This window comes from Astatotilapia calliptera, chromosome 8, assembly GCF_964374335.1.
Source record: "Astatotilapia calliptera chromosome 8, fAstCal68.1, whole genome shotgun sequence".
Classification (NCBI taxonomy): Eukaryota; Metazoa; Chordata; class Actinopteri; order Cichliformes; family Cichlidae; genus Astatotilapia; species Astatotilapia calliptera.
Window position 1 is genome coordinate 19,582,083 of NC_137429.1, and position 18,910 is coordinate 19,600,992.

An 18,910-nucleotide genomic window follows, 5' to 3' on the forward strand; every position below is an offset into this window, starting at 1 on the left:
TAAGACAGCTCCATCTCTACAGCCATTCTCCTATGACAGCAACAACTTCCACCAGAGCATACTTTTAGGATTTGACGACTCCCTCATTCCACGCTTACTCGCATGCCTGCGTGTCCCGTGTCACAACCAGCACCCCCCCCCAGCAATGCATTCCTCACTTGTGTGGTGATGTGTGACAACTGACACAGTTTAGTGACACTCACAGCTTTTGTATAGGAAAGCCTTAAAGGCAGCAGGGGAGAACAAGGAGGATACTGACGCTTGCTCTCTCTCTGTAGCAGTGTCAGTGCTCTGAGGGAAAGATGAAAAGCAACTGAGAAGATACCACAGAGGGAAAATATGTCACTAGCTCTCTTGTGGCCTTTTGCCCAGTCATAAGGGACAAGGGCTTTCACATCTGCCACCTGTCACAAAATGTTGCTTTCTGGGTTGGAAAGCATTCAAATGCAGCCACCATGTCTGAGAGACGGAGGAGGACCTGTCCTTTTTCCTGGAATACAGTTTATGTGTAAAGTGTATACAGACTGGATTACCCAGTCTGTATACACTCACCAGTGCTACAGCTGATGACGGCATATCCACACAAACCTGTTTGCGTTTTGTTCAAGCAGTTAGCCATCGCTTCTGATTACTTTTAACAGTACGCCTTCAAAGACACAGGTAAAAGTACAACAGTAGTGGTTCTGGGAAGGCAGATCTAAATGTTGGTCCCCACAGTGAACCTTTTTATCGAAGCAAGTGCTTTGTGGTTTTTCTTTGGACATCGATTGCTTTTTCACTCTTTTTCAGTCCAGTCCTTGTACCTGACCATTTTTGGAATGTTGGTTTGTCTGTTTGTTTGTTAACCCACCTAACAGGGACCTGTGAACTATTCAAGCAAAAAAACAAAACAAAGCAAAAATAGTACGTAAAACTCTCTGTAAAACATGGTGGAGGCTGTGTCACAGTTTGGAGTTGCTTTTCAGCCAGTGGAATCGGAGATTCTGTCAAAATTGTTGGAGTTGTGAATGCAGAAATGTACAGTCAGATTTGGATCCACAATGTCATCTGGAAAACATCTGCTTCAGTTTTCAGCACACCAATGGTCCCAAACATACTAGCAATGCAGTAAAAGCATACCTGGATAGAAAAACACATGGAACACTCTCAGCCATAGACTGGCCTCCCCAAAGTCCGGAGCTCAACACTACTGAAGCAGAGAATAGCAATATTGAAGGAGCACAGAGAGTGTAGTAGAATTTAGGTGATCCTACCAAATATGATCAAATTTGTCAGAAAAACACTCAGTTTTTGCTTCATATTCTGTATTTACTTGTATGTTTGCACATGTTGTTGAGTAATCCCTTTATCCATTTCCCAAATTATGGGTGGCTCAAGGCTTTTGCACAGTACCGTATAATATGCATAACAGTTCTTTAAACATAGACAAATGTAAGGTGCGTGTTACAAAATTAAAATGCAGACTAACCGAACACATGGCTGTTAAACAGATGCATAATTATGCTTGAAAGCCACTGACAGCGCGGCCCCTCTTTATGCGCTCAGGTGGAGCATTCCTCTGAGTGGAGGATTAAACAGAAGAAGCCGACTGCCCAAATGCGGTGTGACAAAAGGGAACAGCACAACCTGCGATGGAAGATATTTTAGAGGCTTTAATGGTGTTCTCAGCATGACACCGAGACATAGTCACGCAACGGCGGCGGGATCGTTTAAAATTTTATGCTGATAATACATATTTGAACAAAAATCAGAAAGACTGCACAGCTTTCCCGTCCCACCGCGATGATATGGAGTTAATAACATCACTGAATTTTTTAAAGTGTCGAAATCATTTTAAGTTGAAGCTGTTTTGTCAAAAAAAAAAAAAAGTAAATAAAATATATATATAATAAAAATTAATGTCTGTACTGTGTGCTTGGTTTCATTGTTTAGATACAGAGAATGATAGAAAACTGTGTTTTTATTTATTTTTAATGGAGCATAAACGAGCTGCAAGAAACGCATTAAAAATGCAACCAAAACAAAGTGAGTGCTCCTTCTTGTTGCCTCGCTTGGTTGCAGCAGCGCGCGGAGCACATCTGGAGAGAAACAGGACATCCACTTTTTCGATGACAGGCCCCATAAGAGAAAGGGGGCGGGGTCAGGGGTGGTGTTGGATTTCACAGCCAGAGAACGTAACTGCCATGGTTGCTTCTGCGAACGTCGTTTCGAACTTGCTTGCTCTCTAAACGCCACTCGCCGACTTCTTACCCGCTGTTTGCCCGGTGGGGGTTAACTCACTCAGCGCTCGTGAGGGCCACCGTTTTTTGGAGATTTTGAGAAGTCGGCGGAAAACTTTCAAAAAAAAAGAAAAGAAAAGAAAAAAGAGAGTACAACCCGCGTTAGAAATACAGCGGCGCGACTGAACTTCCAGCAGCAGTCCGAGGCGAGCAGCAGCGGCAGGAGGAGGAGTCAACAGGTCCCAGGTATTACCATACACTTGTCATTGACAGCTAGACAACATTTGACAGCATGTGTCCAGCTCTCGGGTCTCCTTCGGGGGGTTAGCCAGGCACCGTAGTAACCTGTCCGCTTTACACCTGGAGGACTTTGAACGCGTCACGAGTCGGCACGGTCATTAAATGCACGGGTGTGACAGTTTTTTGTTTGTTTGTTTGTTTTAACGCCGTTCATTGTCAGAAGCGTACTGGACAGCCTGACCATAAAACTCCCTGTCAAGTTGGCGTTCTCATGGCCAATTAAGCAAAAAAAATAAAAAATAAACCATAGGTGTGTTTAACCGAGCGACGTTATAGTGTGCGAATCCGACGCTTCTTAGGTCGGCTAGCATGTCAGAGCTAACGCGTCTTTGCCTAGGTGGAGGTTGGAAAGACACCGGGTCACATTTAAGTGCTGACAGCTTCCTTTACTTAATTAGCAGAGCCGTTTCGGTGTCCACCTAGCTTGGCTGTTGAGAAAGTGGGGATTTACGGATTAAAAGAGGAGGAGGGGAAAACCCTGTAATGTGTGTCTGGATGTCTCTGTTACCCTCTCAGAGAAAAGCTAGTGTTTTTGGCAGCGTCGGGACAGCGGAATGTGGGGAGATAGTATTTCATTTCACATGGTGCGTTATGCACATTTCGCTCACCATTGTTTGGCTGTGGGCTACTTCAGGCTGGAGGTAAACTTTGCTCCAGTGCATAATTAATACCGAGCCACTTCCTCGGTGTGCAGACTAGAGGCACCAGCCACTGCTTGCAATACTTTCAAGGTGCTCTGAAACTGAGCTGCATACCTGCTGACCCGAGAAGGGGGGGAAAAAGTACTGTAACAAAAACAGCCACATGCTTTTTTTCTGTTGCTTTTCTTTATAGCCTTAAGGTACATTGGCAAACTGACAGATATCTCCCCCAATTTGTTAACACTCTCGATTATCTGCTGTCAAGATAATGTGGCGATTTAAGGCGTCTGCATCACCTCAAATTAAATGTCAGGAGTCTTTAAGTATACCCTGCAGCATCAAAATCCTGCAGTGTTGTCTTGTAAAATGTTGTCTTATAAACCACAGATTACAGTGTTCTGTACCCTCTGTTGATAGCGGTACTTTGTAGAGATGTTTCCCTGTGTTTGAATGAACCCTCATTTCCTGTGTAGGATTTGTTGAGTGATTTATTTATTTAAGCTATGACTCTCTAGATCTTCTCTGCTGGCTGCAGAGCAGGGCAGACTGATTGTTTTCAGGGGGAAGCGATCGCAGGGTGGCACTGAAAGGAAAAAAGATACCCGACCTTTCCTGTGACAGTCTGTGACATTCAGAGCAAGATGCATTAGGGGAAGAGTCACTCACTGGGAAATCTGGGGTGTTTGAGGGTTTTCCCACCCTGTCACCTCCCGTCTTGGTGTGATTCACAGTTAAATGCTGTGCCCTCACCACGGTTTGGCAAGGCTTGGCCTGAATACAAGATTATTCTTTCCTACCCAGTAAGCTGTCACTCTGATGAAAATTTTTGATAATAACCTTCAGACATTTTGCATAAAATTGTTGTGTTTGCTGTCTAGCCATCTTGTGGTACCTGATCTGATGTCACGCATGCTCATCATTGTGTTCTAAAAATACAGTTCCCGATAAGCTGCGGGGTTATATGAAAGGCATGATACTGGCACTCGCGAGCAGATCTCATAGTAGTGTTTTAATTGAGCGAGGTTCAGAGAAAGGGTTTCCTGCAGTCACACGCCATTTTCATGCTAGTAAGATTTTAAAGGTTGTTTTTTTTTGGGTTTTTTTTTTTTTTGTTCTCAGAAGGTCTATTAAAGATCTAAAGACCTAGTCATACTGCCCACTGTCGCATTTGTTAGTAAAAAAAGTGACAGGAGTGGTTTCTGTGATGCAGTCAGAACTTCTGTGACAAGTGTTGGCGGAAAGCAGCGACTCTTCTCGTGTGAACCGTGCCAGTCAAAGGCCTCGTGTGCCCTAAATGTATCATCATGTCAGCAGAGGCAGTGGCACACTCAGTTTGCCACCTCACCTCCCCCACGCCCTCGGCATGTCCCTCTGCTTCCTCTATAGTTTGTAGACTCAACTCAAACACTAGAAAGGGTTTTTTTGTCTCTCTCTCTCTCTTTTTGTTGTTGTTGGTTTGGCATGGCAGTGGTGAGTCAGTAGCTCCTTGCTCTATGAGTTTGGTTACATGTGATGACAGTTTTTCTCATCATACATGGAACTAGTGAATTCAGCAGATGATACGTGGTGAGTTATTAACGGTTGTTTGGATTGTTCTTGATGAGAGGAATTTATTTGAAGGTTTGTTTTAGTTTTTGGGGTTTTCTTTTTTTTTTTTTGCACAATTCACACATTTATATACTAATATGTATATGTGGTGTAATATTATATCACTATAATAAGGCTTGTGTATTGAATTAATGCATTTTTAGTGACCTCCTTTTGGACTTAAGTATGTTTTTCTTTTCTTCTTTTACCGTTATAAGGATGGCGTCTGTCAGGTGCTTTGATTGTAGTAGTCTTGCTGGCCACAGTAGCCTGCTACCCTGTCGATGATGTGCCAGGCTGACTCACGAGGTTATGACTGTACAGTACGAAGTCAGCATGTGCTGACAGATGAACCAAGTTCACTGCAACTAGAGGTGTCACCCAGTGCTTTTTGAATGGTAAACACCTCTACCCCAGTCGCACCAACGCCCTGTCAGATTTTGATTGCTAGATGTTTTGTTAGTGAAAACCACACAGCAGAAATAAGAGTTCGACTTGCTGTAAATAGGAAAAACTGATGTGAAGATTGGGGTTTGTTTCTTTTTTTGTCTTTTATTTCTTAGAATCTATTTGGTGTGCACAGGTGTTTGACTACTGATGCTGCCGTAAAGAGTAGTAAGCAGCAAACATGCTTCTACAAATGGAGTCCAGTGGAACCGCACAGTGTGGCTTTACACTAATAAAACCAGCCTTGACCCAAATGAAACGGGCCCACGGTCTGTCAGAATAAGTAGAAATAAATTAGGATATTACTGTGGTTTTTCTGTGGTGCCCAATGACGTAGTCGTTGCCTTTGGGACTGGGGCGAGTGTGGGAAAAGCAGGAGAGAAGAAGGGTGGGAGGAGAGTGTAGCTGAAGCCGAGTGGGATTATTTTTTTTTTTTTTTTTGGAGGGGGAGTGGAGCCGCTGTGATGTGGGAGCTCCGCTCATGTTGGCCGGCGGCAGTTAGACAGGCCTGCTTTTGCATACTGATTCCAATTCTGTAGCTCTCCACATAGCAAACTAGCGTGCCTGGTGCTGCCAGTCACGTGAGGGTTAACTCCCCCTTCCTTTTTATGCTGCCTTCCTTTTATTCCTTTTTTTAATGGCTTTGATGGTATTAAATAATCTTTACGTGTCAGAGTGCACAGCTCCCAGTGTTCATGTTGGGAGAGCAAGAGAGCAATTAGGTCAGAGTGGTAGAATAACTTGGTATCATCTCAGTCTTAAAGCGGCAGGCTGCCTCGCTTCCATTTGTTCTTTATATTCACCTCAACCCTTCGGAGCAACATTTTCAAAGAGGTCCAAGGCCAGCTGGGTTATCAAAGCACTCAGAGAAAGAACTTTGTGTCTCTCTGTTGTATAGTCTCTTAATAAAACGTCCCAGAATGGATCATCGGTTGTTATTTTAGGTTCCTCGCTATGTTAATTTGCCTGAAGAATGAGGCCACGATTGTCTCCTTTTTTTCCTAATGAGGCTGAGCTAAAGACCCATATAACCTATTATCCAGGTTATTGATTTAGAATCTGTTTCGAGCTGCACATTGTTTTGATAGACCTTGAAACCATTGATGTTTTACTGCAGAATTGAAGCGCTGATCCCCTTCCCCACTTCAAGATCACATAAAATAATACTACACTGAGGGGGTTGTATTTATGGTTGACATGGCTTGACTGATCTTTGTTGTAAAGTTTCCCACAGCTTATTTTGCATGTTTGAGATTGCATTTCTACCAGCTGGCATGTGGATGTTTCTGGCCTGTGTCGCAGTGTTTCATTGCACTTGTCACAAAATTTCATACTATTTTCCACACTCATTTTGTACCTTGGCTTTTTGCAGAAGTGTCTCTGCCCAGTCGGACAGTCCCCCAGCGTGACGGCTGACATTTCCAGTGAAAGAGACCTATTGTTGCTTCTTAATCCCCCTCCACCCTCCTCTCCATAAAACAATGGTATCAATTGCTTCCACTGAGTACATCCACAGTTCTGAGTGAGAGACAGCCTGGCTGGGCCTGTTAGCTAGCCTGCCAACCGTCCTCCCAGGCAGCCCGGGCGACCTCTTCATTCCCAGCGATAGCTCGGTGTTTGAGCCCGCAGACTGCTCCTGCACTAATATTACCTCTGCATGTGAACTGGCTCTTGATTGCGACTGCACTGCCACCTTCTAAATGCACAAATAATAGCTCGGGTATATATTTATTTTCCCGCGGAGACGGCGGAGCAGACCGATGGCTTCGACACACCCCCGTCCCCCACCTTCTTAATGAACGGTCTTCATTCTATTTTCCTTCATTTTCCCGAGGACACTGCCATTAACTTTGACAGATGATATGTTCTTTTAGCGAAACGGTGATCCTGAACGCACCGTCACTGGAAATTGGATTTGCACACCCACCCCTTTTGCTCCTTGCGTTTTCTCCATCTCTCCTTTTTCTCTGCTTTTTCTTTCTCTCTCCGTCAGCACTGAGGGACATGCTGTTAATATTCCTTTTAGAGCTACGCTGTACAGCTGAGCTGCCAAGTTAACCTTCTGCTGTCATGAGTCAGACAGCTAGCTAGATAGCCAGTGTCACTTGCACAGATGTCTGACCGACCAATCTGTCCTTAAGTGCTTCTTGATAATATGCGTATTTCTCTGTGCCAAGTGTGAATGTGCAGTCAGTCATAGCATTCAGTTTTCATGTCCACTTTGCTGACACCGATGTAATTTGAATGTATTTGTTAGTTAAATATTTCCAAAAAGGTGTGTAAGAGAAAATGCAGATTTAGTCTCATCTTCTGCCTTGATTTGTTACACTGATATTTTAGTTCTTACTTGGAGGATAACGTTTGGCTGGTCTGCTCCCCATTTAAAAAAAACAAACAAACAAACGTCTCTCTAAGTGAGGCGGTTGACAGCTCCCGCGTCCTTCCCGAGAAGTAGCATTGGCTAATGTTAAACCACTGCACAAACCAAGGCATCTTCACACTGATTTTAGTGGAACAAATCCTCTCTATTGTGCCTCCTGTGTGGGCGTATGTGGCCGTCAACAGTGTATTACCCAGATGCCGTGGTTGCAGCTGCTTGCACATTAGCTCAAGTTGCTATAGGCCACATTTATCAGTGTGAGGAGAACAGAGCGGTGGTGAGATAATGGTCCTGAACAAGATGATACCGCGCTCGCTGCTGCTAGCACGAATAGGCAGCTCCTGTAAGTGGCTCGGCACATAGCATCGTTATCGTACTGCTCTGCTGTCTTGGCTTGTGCCCGCCGAGTCTGTGAAGCTAGTGAGCCGCTGCTACTTATTCTGTCTCCCTGGTCTGTCATCTCAATGCAGCCAGCCCCGATGAAGAGCCATCACACCAAATCATCGTCGTGCTGGAACGTTGCAGCACAGAGCCCATTAGATGACAGGATTTCTGCGTTTGCAGCTGGAGAAGGTGATGGAAAGCCAGAAATACCCAAAAAGAATGTAGAAAAGAATTTTTAAAACCAATTACATTTACTTTTCTGTAGCTTTGTTGTGCCCCAATCAATTTTTCCAATAAAAACAGCAAAACAATGTTTATTTTGGCAGTTTAGACATGAACAAACTTGATGTACAGTACAACTAAAGGAGGTGTAGCAGAAATGCACCCTGTCTGTTAAACTAGGCTGTCAGGTTTGCAGATTTCTTTTTCTTTTTTTACCGAGGCACCATAACCTGTGGCCTGAAATGATACACTTTCAGCCAATGAGACTGCGAGACGCTATCGTTAACGGCGGATCCTTTTGATTGGTTTTGTACTTCATTTCATGTCAACATAATTCACTTTTTTTTTTTGCTTTTTGTGTCGCAGTAATAATTCTGTAATATGGCGCACCACACAGCATATGGCTGCCATTTATGATCAACTGCCTCGGTAAGGAGGTGACTGGAATATGCAAATGGGAGCATGCTAATGGAATAGTAATGTAATGAAGTATGTTGTATATTGCCAGTAATGAGCTCTGGTTATTGAGTGTTGATGGCTTTTTCTCAGCCAGCCTTTGTTGTTACACAAGATGCAGTTTTGGGGTTTTTTTGGTTTGTTGTTCAGGACAAAAACGCACATCATCACCCCAAAGAGCACAAACAAACACCCCCCCCCACCCCACCAAAAGAATTTTGACAAACACAGCCGGACGTAATTACACATTACTATTTATTTATTTGTTTGTTTTTTATTGATTTGGCATTGTGTGAAAAGCATATTGATAAATATTTGGAGTACTTGCCCGCTGAAACTCTGAAACTAAATTGGGCAGAACTGAGACAGATGCGGTGCAGTAAATTAAACAAGCAATCTTCTCTGTTGGGTGACAGCACAATGGTGATTAGGGTTTCATGTGAGCTGCCCTACATTATTTATGGCTGTGCTGTGGGCTGCCTGCAGTTGAATAGACCCACAGTCCATTGACTGGGCATATTATGGGAGGCCGACTCGAAGCGAGGGGGGGGGAGTTAAAAATGGCTTTATTTCCTCTCGAGGAGGTCCATTTTCATCTCAATGAAGGTGGAAGCCCCAAGCGTGTTGTTTCCAGGCCTTGTGCGTGTAAAGTGTGTTGACTCTGTTCCAGCAGGCTTCTCTGCATCACTCTTCTTCATGTTTCAGAGTGATATCCACAGAACCTCACATTTGTACGTATTCGTAATCTGTCACTGCCTGCTCAATTTTGTTGCCAATTCATACGCTGACTTTTATCATTGAATTCATCCACATCTGTTTGGACCCGAACTTTATAGTTTGGTGCCTTTGCTTTGCATTGTGACATGCATGCTTCTTGTGGCATGGAGGTCTGAACAGGATGTAGACATACTGAGGTTTGAGTGCAGGTTTTAGCCAACTGTTGACCTTTTTAGAGGTGCGTTCCACGTTCAAACACTCTTTTGTTATGGTGAGAGTATATTTACTCATCGCCCACTAGTTACATTCTTGTGCTTGTAAGATCTTATGAGAATCTTGAGGGAATTTCTTCAAATTTAGCACAAAAACTCTGTTTGATTTTTATTTTTTTAAAGGGAAAGTCGCTCTGACCTCCCATCCCATCCCTGTCATTCTTGTTATTTCAATAATTGCAATTACATCTGGCGTAAACATCTACTTGGTCTCAAGAATAAACTGATTAGTGTTTGGTGGTCAAAGTTCAAGTTCACTGTGACCTCAAATGTTTTTCACAATTTTCTAAGTCATGTGCTTAGTAGTAACTAGTAAATCACTCAAATGCCCAGAGGAAACGGAGGGACCGATGACGTTTTATAACCAAATGTTCATTAAATGTTATTCGGTGCCCTTATAGCAGAAGCAGGGATGATTCTAAACCGCAGCTTGACTTGGTTGCCAGAGGCATTCAAGTGTGAGGCTGTAATTCTAGCTGATATCCAAAAGGGGCTTTTGTTAATACTTCACGCTTTATTTGGTAACACTCCTTTGGTTCACTCACTGCAACGCCCTGATAAAGAAAGCTACTTTTGGCTGTTCCCTTATTCACGAGGGATCGCCACAGCGGGGCGCTCCGCATGTTTGATTTGGCACATTTTTACGCCAGATGCCCTTCCTGACGCAACCCCAGAGGGATTTATGTCCCCTCCCGGAATCAAACCACCGGGCTTTCGTTTGCATCGTGATTGTGTAAACCACTACATTATGAAGACACTTTACTGCAGTGCCCTGTGGTGTTTAGAGCAGAGGTGGGCAATTAGTTTCCCCAAGAGGGTCATGTGAGAAACTGGGACTGTTGTGGACTGCTGCACAAATAAGCTGGATTTAATTCTGCTTGTAAAATTATTGTTGTGGCCCTCCACAACAGTCCCACCCCTGCTTTAGAAAATTAAGGAGGGCAATGGATTGGTGAGATTTAGCATATTTTAAAAAATGGCCTCATTCTTCATCCCACAGATAACTCTGCAACAAACTTAGAATGCTTTAGGTTTGATACACTCACAAACTATTTTTTGAGTTGTGTGTGTTTTATTCCTGGATTAGGTTATTTGTAAATTAAAGCATTACTACATCTAGGGCTGCTCAATTAATCGAATTTTAATCACGATTACGATCTGGGCTTTCAACGATCATTAAAAATGACTGAGCCGATTATTAGCCCCTCCCTCATTTATCCGCGACACCTTAAAGGCCGGTCCGTGAAAATATTGTCGGGCATAAACCGGTCCGTGGCGCAAAAAAGGTTGGAGACCGCTGATTAAGAGGACCCGAGGGAAGCTCGGAAAGCTAAGCAGAAGTTATTTGGAGAGGAGAGTGACTGCCGTTGGTTGAAAAGAGAGTTTAAAAAAAAACTTCAGTGGTGTTGCACACTATTTTATATTATTTTTTTAAAGTCATTGTTAACCCTTTAAAGCCGGTCAGAGCAGTAAGCTCCGTTTTGCGTAACTATTTTTAAATCCCTGTAGAACCTGAACCGTGTAAGCTAGCGCAATAATTTGTTTTGCATATGAAACCGGAGGAGTTGTACTTACATCTGATGCCATCAGCTTGTCCTCGGTCACGGTTTCCTTCCACATATAGCTTTGCAAAAATTGCATAAAAAGCGCTTGCAGGAACAAAAACATAATATTCCAGAAACACGCTTCGCCGTTCCTATCAGCTGTTCGTAACACTTCCCACAGTGAAATGATGCACATGCTGTTTTCTTTGCAAATTTGCATCATAGGATTGTTTTTTGTTTTTCCTGCAGTATATAAAAATTGCTGTATCTCCAAAATAAAACTATGAAGACACTCAAAATAAATTTCCTGTTGTTGTAAACTATTTTTTGCAACTTATTTTGTATTTAAATTTCTCCAAGTAGAAATATATGTAAACAAAACAAAAGCGATTTTCAATTTTTTTTGTAGTTTATTGCACTTTTTTGCAATTAATGTAGTTACTATGGACTTAATGCATACATATTAGTAAAATATGGGCTATAACAGTTGTATAGCAACTTGAAATGCTCCCACAAATGGCACTACAGCATGTAAAAAAAAAAAAAAAAAAAAAAAAGCTCTGGTGGACTTGGTTCTATAGTAGGTCTTAAAGGGTTAAATAAATATCGTCAAATAATCGTGATCTCAATTTCAGTGAAAATAATCGTGATTATCATTTTTGCCATAATCGAGCAGCCCTAACTACATCACTGATAACCGTGAATCTTTCTAGTGCAATACTATGTTTTTTCCCCCCATCCAAGCGGCACCTCTTAATAACAACAAGTCTGTTTATTGATAAATGTTCCACAAAGAGACAAATATGTAAAATCCAAAAGAGTGGGGGCAAATCCAGGCACAACAGGATGCTGTTGTTAATACATAAAAAGGATCCACAGAGTCGAGAAAGAAAAATTGCAAAAGAACCCAGGGACGTTGGTGTTGAATGGTTCCTGCTGATACCTTGTGATGTTATGTATTTCTAGCTGCTAACCTAAGACCCCTGCAGCAAACACTAGCTTCAGATGTCAACAAAATGATTGTTGCCACACTCAAGGACTCGAATCATGAGCTAGACTTGACTCAAAGATTGCTTTGTTTGACCTCATAAAAAGGGATATTGCAGTTGTCTTTTCATGTGGAAGTCTTACACAAATTTCATCATGTGCCATTTACACAAACACACTTAATATCTGCATCCCATTTGCATTTGCCAGTTACAGGGTAATGACATCGTGTATGATGGCTCACTGGTATACCCTGCTGGGACTCTTGAAGTTATCATTAATAGTAACACTGTGGCTTTTCCTATCTTGATATGTAAAAGGCTGGCTGTGGAGAAATAAAACCGCTCAGACTGTGAGTTTGAGGAAAAGAGTCAGAAGGAGAGCGCAAACTGTTCACTGTCAAACCATCACTGTCGGCACAGAAGTGACTGTTAAAGTTCAACAGCGAATATGGACAGTGGTGGAAAGCAAGAATGTGAGAAATGATGAGAAAACTACTTGCAGAACACCTGGAACTCTGCCCGTTGTCACACCTTTGCACATGTGAGAAGACTGCCTTTTCACTTTTCTCTGTTTTTGACACTTAACGTTTGGCTGTTTAACTTGATTAATTAACATAACCGTTTAAAGAAATTGCTAAATTATAGTGGAGACAGTAGAATGTATATATAATTTTGTCTTCAGTTGGCAGGTCAGCAGCTCAATTGCTGACAAAGTAGAAACGGGTGTGCACTGCTGCAAGTGTTAGGAAAAGTGAAAAATGGGTTTACGTTGTGTAGTTTTTGTTAGACTCAGAATGGAGTTTCAAAGTCAACCTCGTTGAAAATTGTATATGACAATGGGGTCATTTTTCTCTCTCTCTGACTCTAAAACCTTTTTGGGAGGAACTAAAAATTCCTCTTTTGGAGGAAGAACCCTGTATAAAGATAACAGTAATTATCGTTTTGGTTTCTCTTCATCCCTTGTAGACATGCACTCTTTTGCATTAATCAAAGGTCTCCTGAACGTCAGCTTTGTCTAACAGCAATCTCTTGTAGTATTTAGACATCACTTTAAACAGAGCACTAGCCTGAGCTGCATGCAGTCACATTAACTGATAGGCATGAATGATTGCAGCTGACTCTTGTTTCTGTTGTGCGTCTTTTGTGAGTTCTTCAGTTACCTGAGGGGGAAAAAAGGACTATTGATTTGGATCCCTGTTTCTAATTTGCGATAAGAACAAAACATTTGTTAGGACACGTTTTTGCTTTTCCCACTCTAGCAAAAAGGATGTCTCCCTGAGCCTGATGGGATATCTGTCACTCACTTTAGGGCACACACACACTCAACACACCACTGTTTAAAAATATGGATCCACATCTTCTAGCATGCGAGATACTGGCAGAACAGCAACAGCAGAAAGACGCTTGTATGTCACATTATGTATTTTTACAAAGTTAAAATGATCGGATGATGGAGAAATCCTGGAAATGTCTCCTTACTTTAAAGTTGAAACGCTCGACAGCTTTTATGAAGAAAGTGTTGCAGTTGACAAGATGTAGTTTGTGTTAGCGTATGAAAATTGCTGTGCGTTGGCTTTGCGGTCTATGAAAATGAACCACCATCCCTAACTTGTATTTTCAATGTGCATTTCTCTTCCAGTAGCCTCATTGTAGATGCTCTGCCCATGCACAAGTTATGAAATGGCCAACAAGAAGGCCATGTTTGTTTTAATCCTGAAATTAGCTGTCATCTCCACTTGATGAATGCCCGTTGCGTGAGTGTGCCCTAATTGTCCATTTGCACAACGTTGTCTTCGTTCTCGGTTGGCCTATGGCCCAGGGTACCCACTACAACTGTTGTCCACTTGTCCAGAGCACCAAAACAATACCAAGCTGCCGTGATCCTTCAGAGAGCCACTGTCGAGGAGCCCCCTGGGGGTGGGGTGCTATCTGATAGGTCTGTGCCAAATCTAGTCCAACACTCAATTGCTTCTTTGTCATTTTTCTCCATGTGAATGTCATTGTGGTTGAGTTGTGGCTCCATGGATTCCCTGCGTTCAGGACTTAGACAGCGATCCTTGCTTCCCCCTCAACCACAAGCCCTTCATCGTGGAAACCATTGTTGTCCTATCAAATGAAGCTTGTTTTTCAGCTTCTCTCATGAAGCGTGAAATACAAGCTTTTATATTAGCTTTGGCAGGTATTTAAACTTCTGATCTGATCCAGGCTGTGCTCATTAAATCGTCAGAGTGATGTAATGTTTCAGTGGCGCTACTGTGTGCCAGCATGGCATGTTTTTCCACTTAGGGATTCCAGGATTTGTCTCTGTCATAAACACAGGGCATCTGGTTGCCAGTAGTGTGAGCTTCATTGGAGTTAGGGCATTGAAATGTGAAGAAGAGAAGCTGCCTGGTTTTTCATTTAGCAGCTTGGGTAAGTATGATAAATGTTACTTATCACCTATTGACCCCATGAGGTCAAGCCTTTGCCCTGTCACCCATCATCCTCCTCCTTCCCGCTGTCTTCTAGCTGCCCCTGAAACCCTGTGGATAGCCTTTATCTGCTCAGGCAACATTTTTCTCTCCAATACTGCTTGACCGCCATACAGATACCAAGGCAACACAGCTATTCACTTTCCGTGTTTGCAGTCAAGTGTGAGATGTTTTCCTCCTCCTGATTTATCTTTCCAAAGATATCTATTATTTGTCCTGTGGCCTCTGAAATACATTCATGATTAGATATGCAAAGCCTGAACAGATAGCTCCACTCCCAGTGTTCTCAGCTTTAGTTTTGACCCGCACACACCTAAATCCCTGCCATTTTTGGGACATAGCTGGAGAGATAAGCAAATGGAAGAAAGTGTGAGATTATCATTGAAATAATCTTCTGAAATCAATTCAACTGAAATATCAAGGACAATGGGCTTATGTGCATGCACACACACTCGTGGGGTTTCTGTTTGTTTCATGCTTCCCCCCCCCCCCCCCCCCCCCACTGGCAGTGTAAAGAATTGCACAGGAGCTTTTGTTCTTTTGAAAATCCACCTGATAATGTTGGGAGCTGGCTCCTTGCCTGAGCTGGTTGGATTTTAAAAAAGACAAAAAGGGAGAAAAAAGCTCTGTCTCCAGTGACCACTCCAGCATTGCACATCCTACATAGTGGCCCAGATTTTTTGCGGTCCCTCAGTAAAACAGCTCTTGTTTTTTGGGGGAGCTTTGGAAGTGGATGGCGAATGTCTATTTCAAAGGGTAACCCTCAGAAGGTGAAAAGTGCAACACAGGTAGGAATAACAATGAGTGCAGCTTAATAACGGCACCATTGTGACGCCAGGCTTTCTGGGTTCACAGATAGGCCATTGCACCATCCTTTCCCCCCCTTCGTGCTTAAACGTTCCACATGAGACTGATTGAGCCGTTTCGTCCTGCTAAGCTGCGTGAAGAGTGCTACTTTTATAATGGAAGAATACTGCTAAATCAAGGCTTGACAAATCTGCTTTCTCCATGTCCTCACATTGAGGGTTGGCGGATTAGGTGCTAATTTTAGTGCCACTTATTTCTTCAGCTGCTTTTAAGAATTAGTTCCAAATAACAGAAAAAAAGTGTGGAGCAAAAAATTGGGAGGGGAGGGAATTGTCTATTGTCAGAGGAAGCAAGGCTGTGGAAAACGGATTGTCTAGTGGCAGTGAGGGCTCTTTGCATAAGAGGTGAAATTTACATACAAATCTCCAGTTACAAAAACAAAAAACTCAATTTGTGGCAGTTGAGTAGAGGGGCAGCTGTTAACAGAAATCTTTGAGGAGTATTTCAGTCCCACTACACTGTGCCTCGAGTGACTCCATGAGATCACAAAGTCAGTTGGTGTTTTGAAAAAAGCCCAGACCATAAAAAATTCAGCACAGCTTTTTTCACCTTCTCTTTCCATAACAGACCCTTAGATCCAGGCTGTGTACGATTAAAGTGTGCGCTGTTAGTTAGAAGTCTGCCGTGCATTTGTTTAGCACTTGGTTGTCACCCTGCAAGTCAGCAGCAGTTAGTTCATCTACAAACAAATGTACTTTTCTGGACTTATTTCACAAATGCCCTGTTAGTTTGAACCTTTCCATCGCGCACTTGTTTGGCTATTGTGTCACATCGTCAATACCAAGCAACCATCAATACCCCACTGGAGGCAGTTGCATTTAAAACAACGGAGGACACAGCATTGGTGTGCATTCAGCACTTTTGAATAGGCGTCAGCTTATTGATTCTCCTTCAAGGTCTGCATCAATTCCTCTCTGCCCGCTCTTTTCTTGTTTGTGACAGCGGAGAGCAAATGCGTTGTGTTGAATTGGGAGGTAAGGGGGTGGGGGCACCCGTAAAAGGTTTGTGGCAGCTTCCACTCAGATCTGCTGCTCTTGGAGAGTAGCCCTTGACGTCGGTGACAGTATTTGGGTGTGATTATGTAATCCATCAGGGTATTACCATAAAGTGGAGTGGGGAGGGCTATCGAGGGGCTAGAAGGTAGCAGTGGCGCTGCTGCTGCTACTGCTGATCATCGTCTAGCAACTGCCCAAGGGCAGGAATGTTTTGTGTGCCGATGTGTCCGACAGGTGGCTAGGAGACGCTAATTGATTAATGATCAGGGTGATATATGAGCCCCTACGGCCAACCTTAACATAAAGGCTCAGAGCACCGGTGTCGCCCTAAATCATTTCCAACCAGGCCAGTAAACCCCAAACAGTTCCCTCATTAGCATATGAAAGACCAATCGGGAGGGAGACTGTGCCTTCTCAGCCCTTTGTAGACCGCCTATTGTCAACATCCTGAGTCTGAATTAACAGGCCAGCATTTTATGCCAGATGAATAATGACAACAAAGATGATTTTATAATAAGGGTCACTCAGCACTAATGAATGGTTAACATCACCACAATCTCAGCCTTTGTTATTGTTTGGACTTTATCCCTCCTTTTTTTCTGTCTGTGCATGGCTTTGACCTGGGCAGCACTCACCTAAACTGATTTTGCTCATTAGAAGAGTGTTTCCTGCACTGCGTGAGATTTAGGTTCCCTTTATTTCACTACAGTTGGTAAAATATTGATGTGAAACTCGGCTGAAGAAATGCGCTGCATTTTCAAAGTGTGTTACAGAAAATCTGAATCCCATATAGAGGTGAAATGATTTGCATTCTTTCTTCATGTGTGTTTTTCTTCTCTGCATCATGGAGTTGACATATTTTCCATTCAAGCAGTGTCAGATTCTTCCTGAATGATTGAACGTTAGTGGAATTCACCTGTCCCCAGATGGTCATATTTTGCACTTGGTGTTCCATATAACGCTGTCAGACTGGATTAGTCTCAATCTCTCTCTCTCACTTCCTCAGTCTCTTCCTCTCTTCCTCTCGGTCTCACTCCCTCTGGTTATTTACCATTCCACAGGGGGCCTTGCGTGACCCTCTTCATTGTTTTCTTTGGATGGCTCTGAAGGACAATAGCAGTCTGGAGCCTTGGCCTGCAATCAGTATGTGTGTGAATCTGCATCTTTCCATTGGGAGTTGTGTCCTCTTGTGTCAACAGAGGTTATGCGATCTATGTGTCACTGAAGGGGCTTTCCACCGCTCAGAGTCAGAGCCTCAAGAACAGGGGGTTTATTGTGTGTGTGTGTGTGTGTGTGTGTGTGTGTGTGTGTGTGTGTGTGTGTGCGCATAGGCAGCCAGCCGGTGGAATTTTATAGGACCAAGCAAGTTAAAACAACACATTGTGTCTGTTTTAATGTGAGCTCATGACCCTCGCTGCAGGGCTGTCATTCCCAAGTAAGCACACGCTTGGAGACTGCTGGTCGTACTCAAAATCAGAGATTCTATTTGTACTGATAGTCTACGCAGGGGCGATGCTGTCACAGTGAATAAGTGAACATCCAAGGGCCGATGATAATTTTACTCGAGACTTGGACTGCTTCCCATCAAACCTTTTTAAACCTTGAACGGTTGAGCAACCCTGAGCATAGTTACAGTTGCTGAGATGCTGGGCTGTACACTCAGGATGGGTGATCCCACTGAATTATTATTTTAGACTCCTTGCGAGCTCCTGAGCACTCAAGACCTCCTATGTGTGGCGATATCAGCTTTGGTTTGAAACCACGCGTCAACAGTGACGACACCATGTTCTTCTTTGTGTTTAAGGTGAGCGTCTACAGCGACTTGCTTTCACCCATCAGCAAGGATAAAGATGCGATTACCTTGGGCTCATCCTGTCCACTCCACTCTCATCAGTGCAGGCTGGAGGCTCAGACAGACACACACACATACACAAACTCTGTCCTTGTTTCATCTTTCTAGAAATTATGCTGCTCTTCCTCTACAGGACCAGTAGGAACACATGATTTAGATACCATTCATATTCATAAACAGGAAGTAAGGGTGTGTTTAAAAAAACAAAACAAAACAGGAAATGGCACAAGGAGCTTCTGCACAAATCAACTGATGGGTAGAGGGTGGAATGGGTAATGAAACTACTTTTTTGTTATTCACAATCCACCTCAAAATGAATAACATATTTTGATATATGTGTCCATATCCTGTAGTTCTGGAAAGTGTAAGTATTGCATGTAGGGATGTACAGATTTGTCACACTTGGGTGATATCTGCGTAGTCATATCAGCCTACAAACAAGATAGCAATCAATAGTGTAAGTGTTGAGCCTTTATCTGTTGTGTTATGTCACCTTTGTGCTCGCTAACTGCTTTTTACACTGCTAAAACATTATTTGGTTAAAACTAAAAAGTCTAAGGTAAAGAC

General features: G+C 43.0%; 1 protein-coding gene across 1 annotated transcript in view; it reads left to right on the plus strand.

Annotated features, from left to right (window-relative positions):
• Positions 1-2,191: 2,191 nt before the first annotated feature.
• The window catches only part of raraa (retinoic acid receptor, alpha a), a 139,558-nt gene continuing 122,839 nt past the window's right edge, over positions 2,192-18,910 (plus strand). The window contains exon 1 of the mRNA XM_080305183.1: positions 2,192-2,465. The gene's annotated coding sequence lies outside the window, so the exon portion shown is untranslated. The remainder of the gene's footprint in view (positions 2,466-18,910) is intronic.